The 12,185-nt window shown below is 39.2% G+C and overlaps 1 protein-coding gene across 1 annotated transcript in view; it reads left to right on the forward strand.

Annotated features, from left to right (window-relative positions):
* The first annotated feature begins 2,510 nt into the window (after window positions 1-2,510).
* LOC139747928 (uncharacterized) overlaps window positions 2,511-12,185 on the forward strand; it is a 35,693-nt gene continuing 26,018 nt past the window's right edge. Inside the window, exon 1 of the mRNA XM_071660415.1 lies at window positions 2,511-2,738. The gene's annotated coding sequence lies outside the window, so the exon portion shown is untranslated. The remainder of the gene's footprint in view (window positions 2,739-12,185) is intronic.

A 12,185-nucleotide genomic window follows, 5' to 3' on the forward strand; every position in this document is an offset into this window, starting at 1 on the left:
TGGTTGTTTGCCTTGTTCTATCGCCTCTCAGGGCTGGCGAAGGTGTTTTTCCCCCCCTTGTGCGTTCGTGGGGACTTGGTCGCCCCACTAGGAGGTACCATGGTGGGTGTATCAGTTCCCAAAAGTGGTATGATGTAGCGGGAAGTGGACGTCTCGGCGGGGCTAGTCTGCTCCTCCCGTTCGTCAAGCAGCATTTGATGGTGAGTGATGCTGGGGGAAGGGTGAACCTCTGGTCGGTAAGATGAGGTATTTATCGAACCATTTTTCGTAACTGCCAACCTCTCCACTTCCTTCTACCTTTACTATGAGCAATCTGGTCTACTGTCTTTCCCTGGGTGAGTCCATACACATCTGCCTTCCAATCAACAACTTCTCTCACTGTCCAAACAGTGTGATTAACCCCTGGTGTTACCTTTGCATTGTAGTTCAGCGTTTCCAGCACCACCCATTACAATTGGGGATCTATGAAGAAATCACTGGTGCCCCTGCCTTGACCTAGAAGGACTCCTGCCCTGCAGGACGGTCAGCAATTGTGCCTTGGGCTGGCTAGTGTTCGGGTCATTGCCCCTCAGTACAGTTTCCTCCGCCATATGTCATCCAGCTACTCTCACCCATGACACACACACAACCTTCCCTTCACTGTGTTCCTGACGGCGGGAGCTTCTATAGTGATCCAGCCTAGGGCTGCGCTGGATCCTGGACGCCGTGACCACCAGCCAAGTCCCTGGGCTGCCTGGCGGTGCCACCTGAGTTCCTGATGACCAAGGGAGCCACCTGTCGCTGCCCTTCGCCTAACAACACCACCTGAGACGTCCTGGAGTCAGGTGGAGTGGCTGGACACCATGGGCGTCTGTCATGTCGTCTATAGTATCTCCCGCTCTTGTCTTTTGCACTGGAGTAAACTCCCCTTAACTGTGGATCTGATTCTCTTGTCGTCAGTCATCGTAGTGTTGAGGAGAGGATGGATTCTCTTTCCCTCACTCCCTGAGTCTAGCAAGAGTTGTTTGGGGTTGAAGTTGAGGCGTCATGATACATCATAGGTCCAAGTTTGAGTAGCCAGGATCCTCTCCCTGCCCCTAATGCTGTCTCGAATGGTAGTTCAGGTACCATTCTTACCAACTCCCTTGACCCCTGACACAAGGTACATAGATCAAGAGGGCGAGAGATGATGGGCGAACATATAAAACATGTAATATATTTGAGGAGAAAATAACAGACACACACACCCACCCACCCACCCACCCACCCACACACACACACACACACACACACACACACAGGCACAGAACATGTTCCTTTTTTCCACCAGGATGGAATTGCAGATGCACACATGGGTTAAGTTCTCCTTCCGTAGGACAGGGAGAGTTAGCTGTGTGGAGGACGTCCATGTGTGGGTAAGATGAGGCAGGTGACGGGGAGCATGACGAGCTGGGAGGAGACCCCTCAGAGACCCCCAAGTAAAGACCACCCTTCACTCACCCTGTCGGAAGGAGAGACCAATAAACACAGACCTCTCTTTGGCACTGGGAGAGAAAATTACGACTCTGCAGACGAGCGACAAAAGCATCTCAAATATTCGTATTTAAAAGCGCGTAAACCCGCTACTTTCCCGTCCTCAAGATGATATAGACGTCATAGATAAATAACTAAACGACAGAGTATATACGATCCAATCGTTTCTATGACGCAGGGCACATGATACAAGGAAGATAGCAAGCTTGTGTGCTTGTGAAAATACTTCATTGTGCAGTGAAGCTGTCAATATATCACGTATGATTTGTCAGATCTATAAATGCTCTTAGATATCAACCAGTGAATGGAAATCTTACGTTGAATGTCAAGAAATCACATTCTATTTTAGGGTATAACTTAGTTATTATTGTTGTAGTTAAACACTCGTTAAGCCTCATCCAGGCAGGGGTGTCTTGATAAACGAGCCATTCCTCTCTTCACCCTAATGATTTAACGAAACCTTAAACCTGACTGGGTTGATTGGCCTCCACAATTCCTTCTAACAACCCAGTCAATCCACGACCAAAGGGGAGAATTTATCGTCCCGCTTCGTTACAAAAGGTCATTTAACAGGGTGTTTCGGCCCACGGAACTGCCACAGGTTAAGTTAATGAGATCCCACGGCAATATGGCCTTTAGCAAGTGCCTCTCCTGCAGACAAGATCTGTAAACAGCGGGACCCAAGCCATGCAACTCTCCTCCCGCGGGAGCAGCGGAACCCACAAGTTCTCTCCGTTGAAAACAAAATCTCTCCCTCCCTCTTCTTTGACGTTGATTAACTCTCTGTTCTCCCCCTCCCTGAGCTTGATAACCATCCTTATAATGGAATTGGACTGGAGAATAAGCTAGAATTTAGCTAATATCACGCCCTTCACCTTTGTTGTCATAGCAATCTCCGGTTATACCGTACCGGTAGTACGGTCTTGTTGTTGCGACCCAGAATCATCATCCCCCTACCCGGAGCTTTTTATTCCCGTGCGGTCCCGAAAAAAATAAAAAAAAAATAACTTTACCCCAATTTAAATAATCCCTCATGTCATATATAACATTAGTTGTTCTACTCTTTTTTAAAAAGACGTGGGGGATTATTTGATGTGGGACGCAGCGCGTGAGATAATTATTTGGTGCCGTAGCCCTCAAGCTTGATGTCAACATTCGGCCATTAGAGTATTACTGTATACAACTAGCATCGACTCGCCTCACTCAGTGAAACTCGACCAATTTCGGTATGTAGCGCCTTCTAAAGTACTCCTTACACTCGCATTTCAAGTCCCTTTGGGTAACTGAACGTGAATAAGTGGAGAGAGAGTGATTTTGTCCGGCAGTGGTTGGGTAATGGTTAGAGAATACGGTAGCAGCTGTGGAGCGTGATATTTAAGGAATATATAGTATTATTTCATGTTTAATGGTGTGGGTGATGGTTATGAGGGATGTCTATATCAGGGGGAATGTGAAGCGAGTTGATTTAGAGGGAGTGGAAGTATTTTTGAATGGTAACCGGGAGCCATGAACCTCCCTTACCTATCGTCCCTTTGTTGGCCTTCTATATTGTACGTAATGTGCCATTTTACCTGCGCACAGGACCTAATTTGAATATGTATTATCTTCGTTTTTCATTGATGCTATTTTTGTATGTAGAAAACGGGATGAAAGTGGTGGCGAATTTAGATTTATGGCTTTGTGTTTGGTTTTGTCATGTTACATAAGGTAAAGTTCCAGTTTAGGGGCACCACAGACATAGCTTATGCATTTGGAGGAAGCACCTATCACTAGATTTCATTTATTTAGTCCAGTTGGCTTCCATCTAGTTTGTGCAATTTACTTATAGTCGAGGAGCTGATGTGTTACTGATGCTGTATCAGTGGCACAAGGCAAGGAACCCACAGAATGGGCAGGGCTCTGAAGATGAGGGAAATTTTGGTCTCAAAACAATGAGAATGGGTTATTTATAAAAAAGGAAACTTGCATTTTTGGTTTGGGATATTTGTCGTATGGATTTCTTGTGTCTGTCATAATGAATGATTTAAGAGTGTGGGTTTCTTTATTTCTTCTCGTAGATCTTATCTTTGATGTTAAATAGCACATTTGTCGCAGTGTTATGAGGCAGAGGGATATTGTGGAGGTACATGATGATGAATAATGTAATATACTAATATTTATTAATACTTGAAGGTAACTTGCCTGTCTGAATGGTACAGATGCCATGTTATGTCTAGAAACTGATAAATATCATTATTGAGGATGGCACTTTGCTAGATGATGCCATACATTCAAGAGGTAAAAAGTGAGTTTAGGTATCATAAAGTATATTGGAACCTGAACCTTTTTGGGACAGAACCCTTGTACAGTAATTATACCCCTTTATGCTTATAGACATCTGGGCACACCTACTTGCAAGAATTAGATTAATTTATGTTTATGTTTTGGATCTTACAATGAATAGTGCTTGCCTGAATAACAAAGGAAATTAGTCATTGCTAGACTCCACAGGCAAGTTATCTTTTCTTTGAAAATTTACTTGGTCCATAAGTTGAATTAGAAAATGAATTGAGCGTGACAGAATCTGCACAAAGCTTCTAGTAGTTGTTTTTCTTTGGCTGTTTGCAGGATAGATGTTTGCAAACTACATTAGGATGTTGTTGGAATCTCTCCCATTATGGTAGGTACATTTTGATGAAAGTGGTACCAACTAACTCCTAATACTCTGCATACTTAGTAGAGTGTGTGTTATCCCAACAAATTCCCCTTATTCAGAGCCCTGCCCACTTTGATGGAATGTAAGGTTTTCCGACTAGATATTGCAAATAAAATTCCTCACTTGTATCAACTTTACAGTGTAAGGAATCCATTGGTATCACTTTTATCAAAATCTATCAACTAGAAAATGTATGTCCTCTTTCTGAGAAAATGACAGGAAAATAGATCAGTTTTGGTACATCCTATCCTAGACTAGCAAAACAACATAGCTAAGCTTCACTTAGCTTAACTTAGCATAGCTTAGCGTGACATATAGAATATTTGTATTGATAAAAGAAAATGTGGTAATGTATCCCTGTTATCTTTGGTTACGAGGTGATTTTGTTTTGTATTGCTGGTGCTGTGTTTAGAAAATACTAGGACAGTTGTAGACCTTGATTTGGAGCATTGTGTTTAGTTGAACAACATCACATAATGTGATAGTGGTGATGGTAATTACCCTTGCACATGTGTAAAAAGTTACCCAGCAACTGCACTTAATTTTCTCTTTCGGTAATCTTCAGAGTGATGGGGAACTATGATAACAAATGATAGGTAAGAGCTAGAATATTTACAGAGGAAAAAAAACACATCCAGTATCATTCCCATACATGTCAGCCACCTACTGACCTTACACTTTTTAGCATGAATAATGTAATATCTGTAAATATCTTCATGTTACTCCCCACTGATATGGTGCCTATGTTTGAAATGAAAGTGTGAAACTAAGTTCAAGATAAAGAAACAAACTCTTCACTTCTTCCCCATACCTGCCATCCAATTTCCTTCCTTGAACTGATTTTTAGTGTTAAGAGAGTAATATTTCTGATTATATTCATACCATTTACCATGAACACTGTGCCTGCGTATGAAATATGAGTATTGTGTGAAAACAAGTTGAGCAGCTATAAAGAGAGAAACTTCATCTCCATGTCCTCCTATGTTCTTGGAAACTGTCATGTATGTTGTTCACATGCTCCTCTATCCCTCACAGAACAGAGATGGGCACTAAGGTGATAATATAGAATTTCTGTGAATTTTTCAATGCTTATCTATCATTTCATAAAGGGAAAGAAAACATGAAGGAATTTGTGGACCATCCCTGCCGTATAAGGGTTAAGGTCAGTACCGAAGTAAGTACACTTACCTAACTCTTGAATGGCAGCCATTTAAGAGAATGTTGCCCATCAATATATGGTGTTTTGACTTCTCTGTTTCTGTTTAGATACTGAGCTGACATGTGTACCATTAGTAACCTACAGAGGTTTCGCCCCTCACTAGCCAGATGGGAGAATAAATTAAGCTCTTATTAGTACCCTGACGATCACTATTGTAGGTGCACGGTCACGGAAAATGTATGTAGATATTGAAGAGGAACGCTCATCATCATATCAGCTGGTGATGAAAGTAAAGAAAAGTGATAGATGAAATGCAATGAAGTCTGTGGCTCAGAGAATGATTTGAGGGGAAATAAGGGAGGCCAGCATACTACCTATGTTTCATGGATGTAATCCTTGGGTGATGGAGGACTTTGGTAGTGTGACAGCAAAGAGTTAGAATATTTTCGAGCATATTTTGATATCATACATAGAGTAGTGCTTAGTGTATACTTTTATGTGCATTGTGTAATATTTCTTGGAATATTCATGTTATCCTCAGCCACAGCTGTGCCTAACTGAGAAATAAGAGAAAAGTGTTATATAAATGCAAAGGACCTCCATGTCGTTCTCCCTTATCTTGATTCCAGTTGTGCCAGCCTATCCTTTCATTCATTTTTAGTTTGTGTAGTGCATTATTTCTGGATATGTTCATGTTATTCTCCAGTAATGTTGGACGTGTGTAAGAAATAAGAGTACAGTATGATAACATGTTCAAGAGAAAGAAACAAGACCACTCCATATTTCCTCATGGCAGTAGGCTTATTCCCCCCTCTGTAAGTGCTTCTTGCATAAATTTTGTTTAGAAAATTGTATTTAACGTTAATGCATATGGTATATGAAACAACATTCCGAGTTAGAAACAGTTACTTTAGAAGAAAATATGGTTTGTACCATGCTTCTGAATCATAGCTAGATACTGAAAAAATTATTCATACCAAATACTGGTAGGAAGTTCCAAGGTACACTCTTTAGTAGTAACAGAGGAAGCAAAGCAGCAGACGTGTCATGCTCATAGTTGAAGCTAATGTTAATCTTGTTTTAAAAATTTTGTAGCTCCTCATATGATCAATCCTTTTTCTATGAAAATTATGGGTAAGCATCGTAAGAAGATATCAGTCCTATTAACTTACAAGCCTCCCTCAGACACCAGAAGTAGATGAAGTTTCTGACCAGTTTGTAGAAATTTTAGATGAGTACTTTTTTATAGAATAGATTTTAACATGGAGAGAATCCCATTGCAGTAACTCTGGTATTGGCTCTATCTAGAATTGCTTGATAGTGCCCTTATACAATTCGCTGAGAAACCTACTTGTGGCATGAGGATGAAAGACGTAGTTCCAGCAACGAGTGAAGATCTTGTCTGTAATGTAGTTAGAGAAAGTTTTGGTACAAGTGTTCACTAACAGATCATTTTTGGGATAACTTTTAACACTGCCTCTAGTCCTGTACAGCACAAGAGTTGTGAAAAAATACCAGATTTTAAACTTGCATATTCTCATGATCTTTGCATTGCTCATAGCAGGAAAAGCTACGATGGCATTTTTTTTTTTTGAATAGTATAGACATACTATAAGGGTTGTAGGGGAACACGTGCCAATGTGTAGCAGATAGTCATTTTTAAGACTAAAGCCAAAATGGTGAAACAGTGAAATATAGATCTGCCCCTTGTTTGAGAAAATAGCAGCTAAGAATCTCAAAGAGTACGATTTACAGTGTGATACAGTAAGTTGCATATATTTGTATAGAAAAAGTAAAAGCTGTAATGTCAAAGTAAATATTTCTGAAAACAGCGAAAGAGGTCATGGAAGATTTTATAGTTATCTTAGAAGATAGAGAATCATTATTCAGTTAGTTTTTTTACAGAAAAAATGGTGACTTGTTTCATGACATTGAAACCATTGGCAAAGATCTTGAATTACATTTTTCCATCTGTTATTACAGTTGACAAAACAGCTCATGTCCCAGATCCAATCTCACACACACACACACACACACACACACACACACACACACACACACACACACACACACACATGTATATATACTTACACCCACAAAGTGTATTGATAGGGTAGAAGACAGTGAAAGAAGACCATGGCAAGAATGTGAACCAGTAGGAAAAGTAAGCTACAGGAATTTTTATTTATAAGAGACCTAGGGGTCAGTATTTTACTTAACCTGTCACCAAAAGAATTGCTAAGAAGATGAACTTTTTGCTGGCAAGTATTTCAGTTACATTCAGATGTATGGGTAAAGAATTGTCTGGAAGACTAATTAAAACATAGACTAAAACTGGTGATTTCTAGACTGGTTTCACGTACTACAAAGAGAAATTAGGTAAGTGTTTGTGGGATCTGTTGACTTCTAGAAGTTTGTCACTGACTGTAACTAATAAGTTGGCATTAGTTGGAGGGCAGGGTCTGATCTGGGAGGTATATTATGAGTACTACCTGCCTGGGTATCAGGAGGGTAGTGAGCTAGCACATTAGTGATTGTCAAATTGCGCCCCACAGACCTAGATAGCTGTCTTTTCTTTCTTACTCACCCACATGTGGACTGCGAGCATTCTATCCACAAACATGCAATCTCTCCTTGTCACATAACATTTAGCAACACTTTACTTACACAACTCATTCTTCATAACTGTAGATTTTACTGTAGTGAGTGCTATGCAGTAGCTCTTCCTTTTGGCTAAATTGTAGAAGCTGTATATAGAAGTATTAGGTAGGAGAGAGTGGAGTATCAGGTAGAAACTTAAGGTAGAAGTAGTATGTAGGAACATTAGGTGTGAATGTTAGGAAGAAGTAGGTTGGAACGTTATGTAAACCGATTGAATAGAATTAGTCCATAGGAATATTAGGTAGAACCTATGAGAACACTATGCTAGATTCTTCCTTTGCCAGTTGCCTGTTAAGTATGAGGCACTAAAGGCTGAGAAGTGGCACTGCAATCCTCCAGTTATGGAGGCTTTTACTGTGGTCACACCCTCGAAGAAGTTCCGGAAGGGAATGGGTGTCAAGAGATATAGATAGATAGTAGTTAGTTTGCATGTAGTCCCCACTCTCTGGTGATCTACTTATCTGCTTATATAGGGCTCATGAAAATATTAATTTGATATGTCAACAGAGAAAAATACCAAAAAATCTTCAAAAATAGCACATGGCAATAGCAAACGACCACTGTGGTAAGTGATCTTGCACCAGAATGATCAGTTGCTGGCATGTGTCGGTACCACTAAGGCAGATACAGTATTATGTATGTTACCCGTGAAGTATTTAAGAAAATACAGGTTATATACATAAATTGTAAAACTGTGAATGTTTCAAAAGTAGTGCAGTTCATGATAGTTGCAAATAATCACTCTGATGAGTGATTATTATTTGCTCAGTAAGTCTTGTGTTTTTGGGAAGAATAAGAGCACTGAGTTGGAAGGAAATTTTTTTATGTTATTTTACCATTTATGCTATGTTCTTTGTTCAATACTTAGGTTGATAATGTACATTTAAAGTACTGTATGTTTTGGGGAATTGTATTCATCTTTTTGTGTGCTATTTAGGTTGAGAAATCTTTCCCATTAATACAGTCTCCCCATTATACCATTGAATCCTCTGCTAAATGTGATCTTTTATCAATTGCTTCCAGTAAAGTGTGATATCCAAGATTGCGTCCTTAGTGATAAGCAGGGACCTAGAGTATATGAATAAAAGATAAGAACAAAGGATAATTATCTCTACAGTTATGGTTGTATTGGTGACTCACTACACTACACTTAATCAGCTGTACACATGCATACATTATTTAAGAGATTGGTTGATAGAAAATCTCCATAAGCATTGTTTTGGATTTTGAAACCAGCTTGTCTCAAGTATGTTTGTGTGAGCAGATTCATGCTGTGTCACTGACTTAGTTCTTGTGCTGAATTTAATGAAATATGTATCTTACTCTAATGGAGGAATTGCACGACCATCTATATATCTGTGTGTCTGACATGAAAAAGTCGAAAATCACACAGCGGACAGGCTTTGAATCTGGTAGAAATGTTGGGTATGATGAAATAGCACAATCCAAACTCTTTTCCTTTACAGTACCTCCCAGAAAACAATATTTTTCTAGTCCTTATATAGTGGACATTGTCTAGCACAGGTTACCATGGTCAGAGACCAGACAGGCCATCATAGTCACAGTGTTTAGATAGGCCACCACTGAGTGGGGGACGTCTAATGAGGGGAGGGGTATGCAAGGGTCGTGGGGCTTGGGGAGAGAAGGGAAGGGGAGTGCAAGAAGGAAGGGCCAGGGAATGGGAGAGCCACACTGGGATTGGTGGTTGGAGAAGGGCTTTGCATCGATAGAGGGTCTTACGGAGGGTTTCTATTCAGAGAAGTAGGATATGGCATTATCATTATTATTATTATTATTATTATTATTATTATTATTATTATTATTATTATTATCATTATTGTCATTATTATGACCATATAACTTTAGGACCTCAATGGGATTCCCACAGCTTTAAGGCTGCATTCAAAACAAGAGCAGGAAAATGATTCAGTGACAGTGTTACAGTCTTGCTGAAGGTGAGTTCTTGCTCATGGTGTAACCACTAGCAGGTGGAGTCTGGTAATTCTTGTCTGATGTTTATGTATTGCTGTTTACTAAAGTTGTTACTGGACTCCACTTGCCTCTGGTTACATCGCAAATGAAAAGTCGTCTTAACTGAGTTTGTATAACTGTCAATAAACAAAAAGGAGTACAGTCTCATAAAGGAACTTCTCATTCCAAAGGAGCCCATTATTTCCCTGCTCCAGTTTGGAGCACATCTTTGAATATGTAGGAGCCCCATAAAGTGGGTCTAGGGGCTGAATAACTTGTTAGTTATCTTGTTAAGGTTGTGATATAGGTACATCTTAACACGTAAGCCTGAGGAACGTCTCTTTATGTATTATTAACAAATGATATTATGGCTTTGGTTTCTGTGTGTCATATTTTTCTTATGCTTCTACTTTAACTATGTATATCAGACATTTAATGCTTTAGATCCTCCTTTCTATATGTTGTTGATAAGTGATCGTTTTGGTTTGATAAATGTATATTCCTCACTCGACTCAAAGTTTCTTATATACTTATGTGTATATATATATATATATGATATATATATATATATATATATATATATATATATATATATATATATATATATATATATATATATATATATATATCTTCAAGAGTTGATGTAAAAGGTTTGGTGTTTATATGTCAGTAACTCCTGATGTTAAGGTTTTGATGTTTTTAACATTAACGCTCCAACTTAAATACCATCAAAATTGATTTAAGGGTTCTTACCTCTATATATTTTCAGTATTTGATGCTTGAGATCTTTTCTTTATGTATCGACTATATGTGTTATAAGGATCTCAGCCTTATATAATGTTGACATCATATGTTAAAGATCCGGGCTCTGTAAATTGACAGCGCTTGATTTTGACAATCCCATCTTGGTATAACATAAGCATTTCATGTAAAAGTCATATCCCTACCTGTTGACACCCCTTGATTTAAAGCGTCCCCTCTGTAGTACTCTGAACATTTAATGCTAGTGTTTACTTTCTTACTATTGGCAGCTCTCTGTGTTCAGCACAAGAACTTGATATTTGCCTCCAAGCTCTCCTGAATGACAAACTGCCACTAGAACGAAATTTAACAATTGTAAGAGTATGAAGAGCCTTACAACAGCAAGAATGTGCAACAGTTATTAACAAGTACAAAATACAGAGGCAGCATCCGTAAAGAAGATGATAATGATAGGGAAAGAACAGCAGTGGAAGCGGCATTAGAAGATCAGTGACAGTAAGAGCATATAGCAACAGTAATGAATAGAGACAATAGGAACAGCATTGATGACAGGGAAGTGACAGTGGCATAACAGTGAATCTAACAGTAAAAACAAGGTCAAAAGCATCTTGGTGAAAATTTCTGTGTTAATGAGAAGGACTATTGCTCTCAGTACAATTATGCTTTTCATATTATTGGAATTGTTATCACTGGTAGCATTTCCTTATGACATGGACCATGCTTAATGATTAATTGATTCAAACTTCACAATCTTATGGTACTGGAACGTGTTTTGAAATTTGTTTGGTGTTTCAGAAGTCAGTCCTCTACTTGGAAGTCAAATTGTCACAATTAAGGAGTGTATTTATTCAAGACTCAGAAATTGTCAAGTTTCTTTCTATCAAGGTCCTGGCATGAACTCTGAACTGTTATATTATACATGGAAAGTGAGATGGTATTGTTTATACATATTTCTAAAAGGGGATTCTAGGATGTTTTACGAATAGAATTATTCAGATACTGATATTGGGATTAGACTCAAAAATGCCTGTCAGTTAATGTTGACAGTGGTTGAGAGCAAACAAAAGTAGCAGACTTGCAGCCTAACAAAGCAAGCCATCATCTGGAAAGTACATGCTGATACATTACTGCATTTTTACTTGTCAGGGGTAGGAATATAAAAAAGTTAAGAGGAACGTAAACTGAGAAGCAAGGTAACTGGCATGTATAGCAGATGATGCTGGGTTGGTATAGCAGATGATGCCGGGTTGGAAGATGAATTATATCACCCTGTAGGTAAGGAGTATGGTGAATGGACCTTTCATTATACGACTTTGTTAGGGAGGGCAAAAGCTAGGCCATAGTCTGCTTCAGTCTCTTTGAATCCATTCATATCACAACATTTGACCTTGGGTGACCTGGAGTTGGGTTGCTCACACTAACTTG

The sequence above is a fragment of the Panulirus ornatus genome, chromosome 71 (genome assembly GCF_036320965.1).
Source record: "Panulirus ornatus isolate Po-2019 chromosome 71, ASM3632096v1, whole genome shotgun sequence".
In the NCBI taxonomy this organism is placed as follows: Eukaryota; Metazoa; Arthropoda; class Malacostraca; order Decapoda; family Palinuridae; genus Panulirus; species Panulirus ornatus.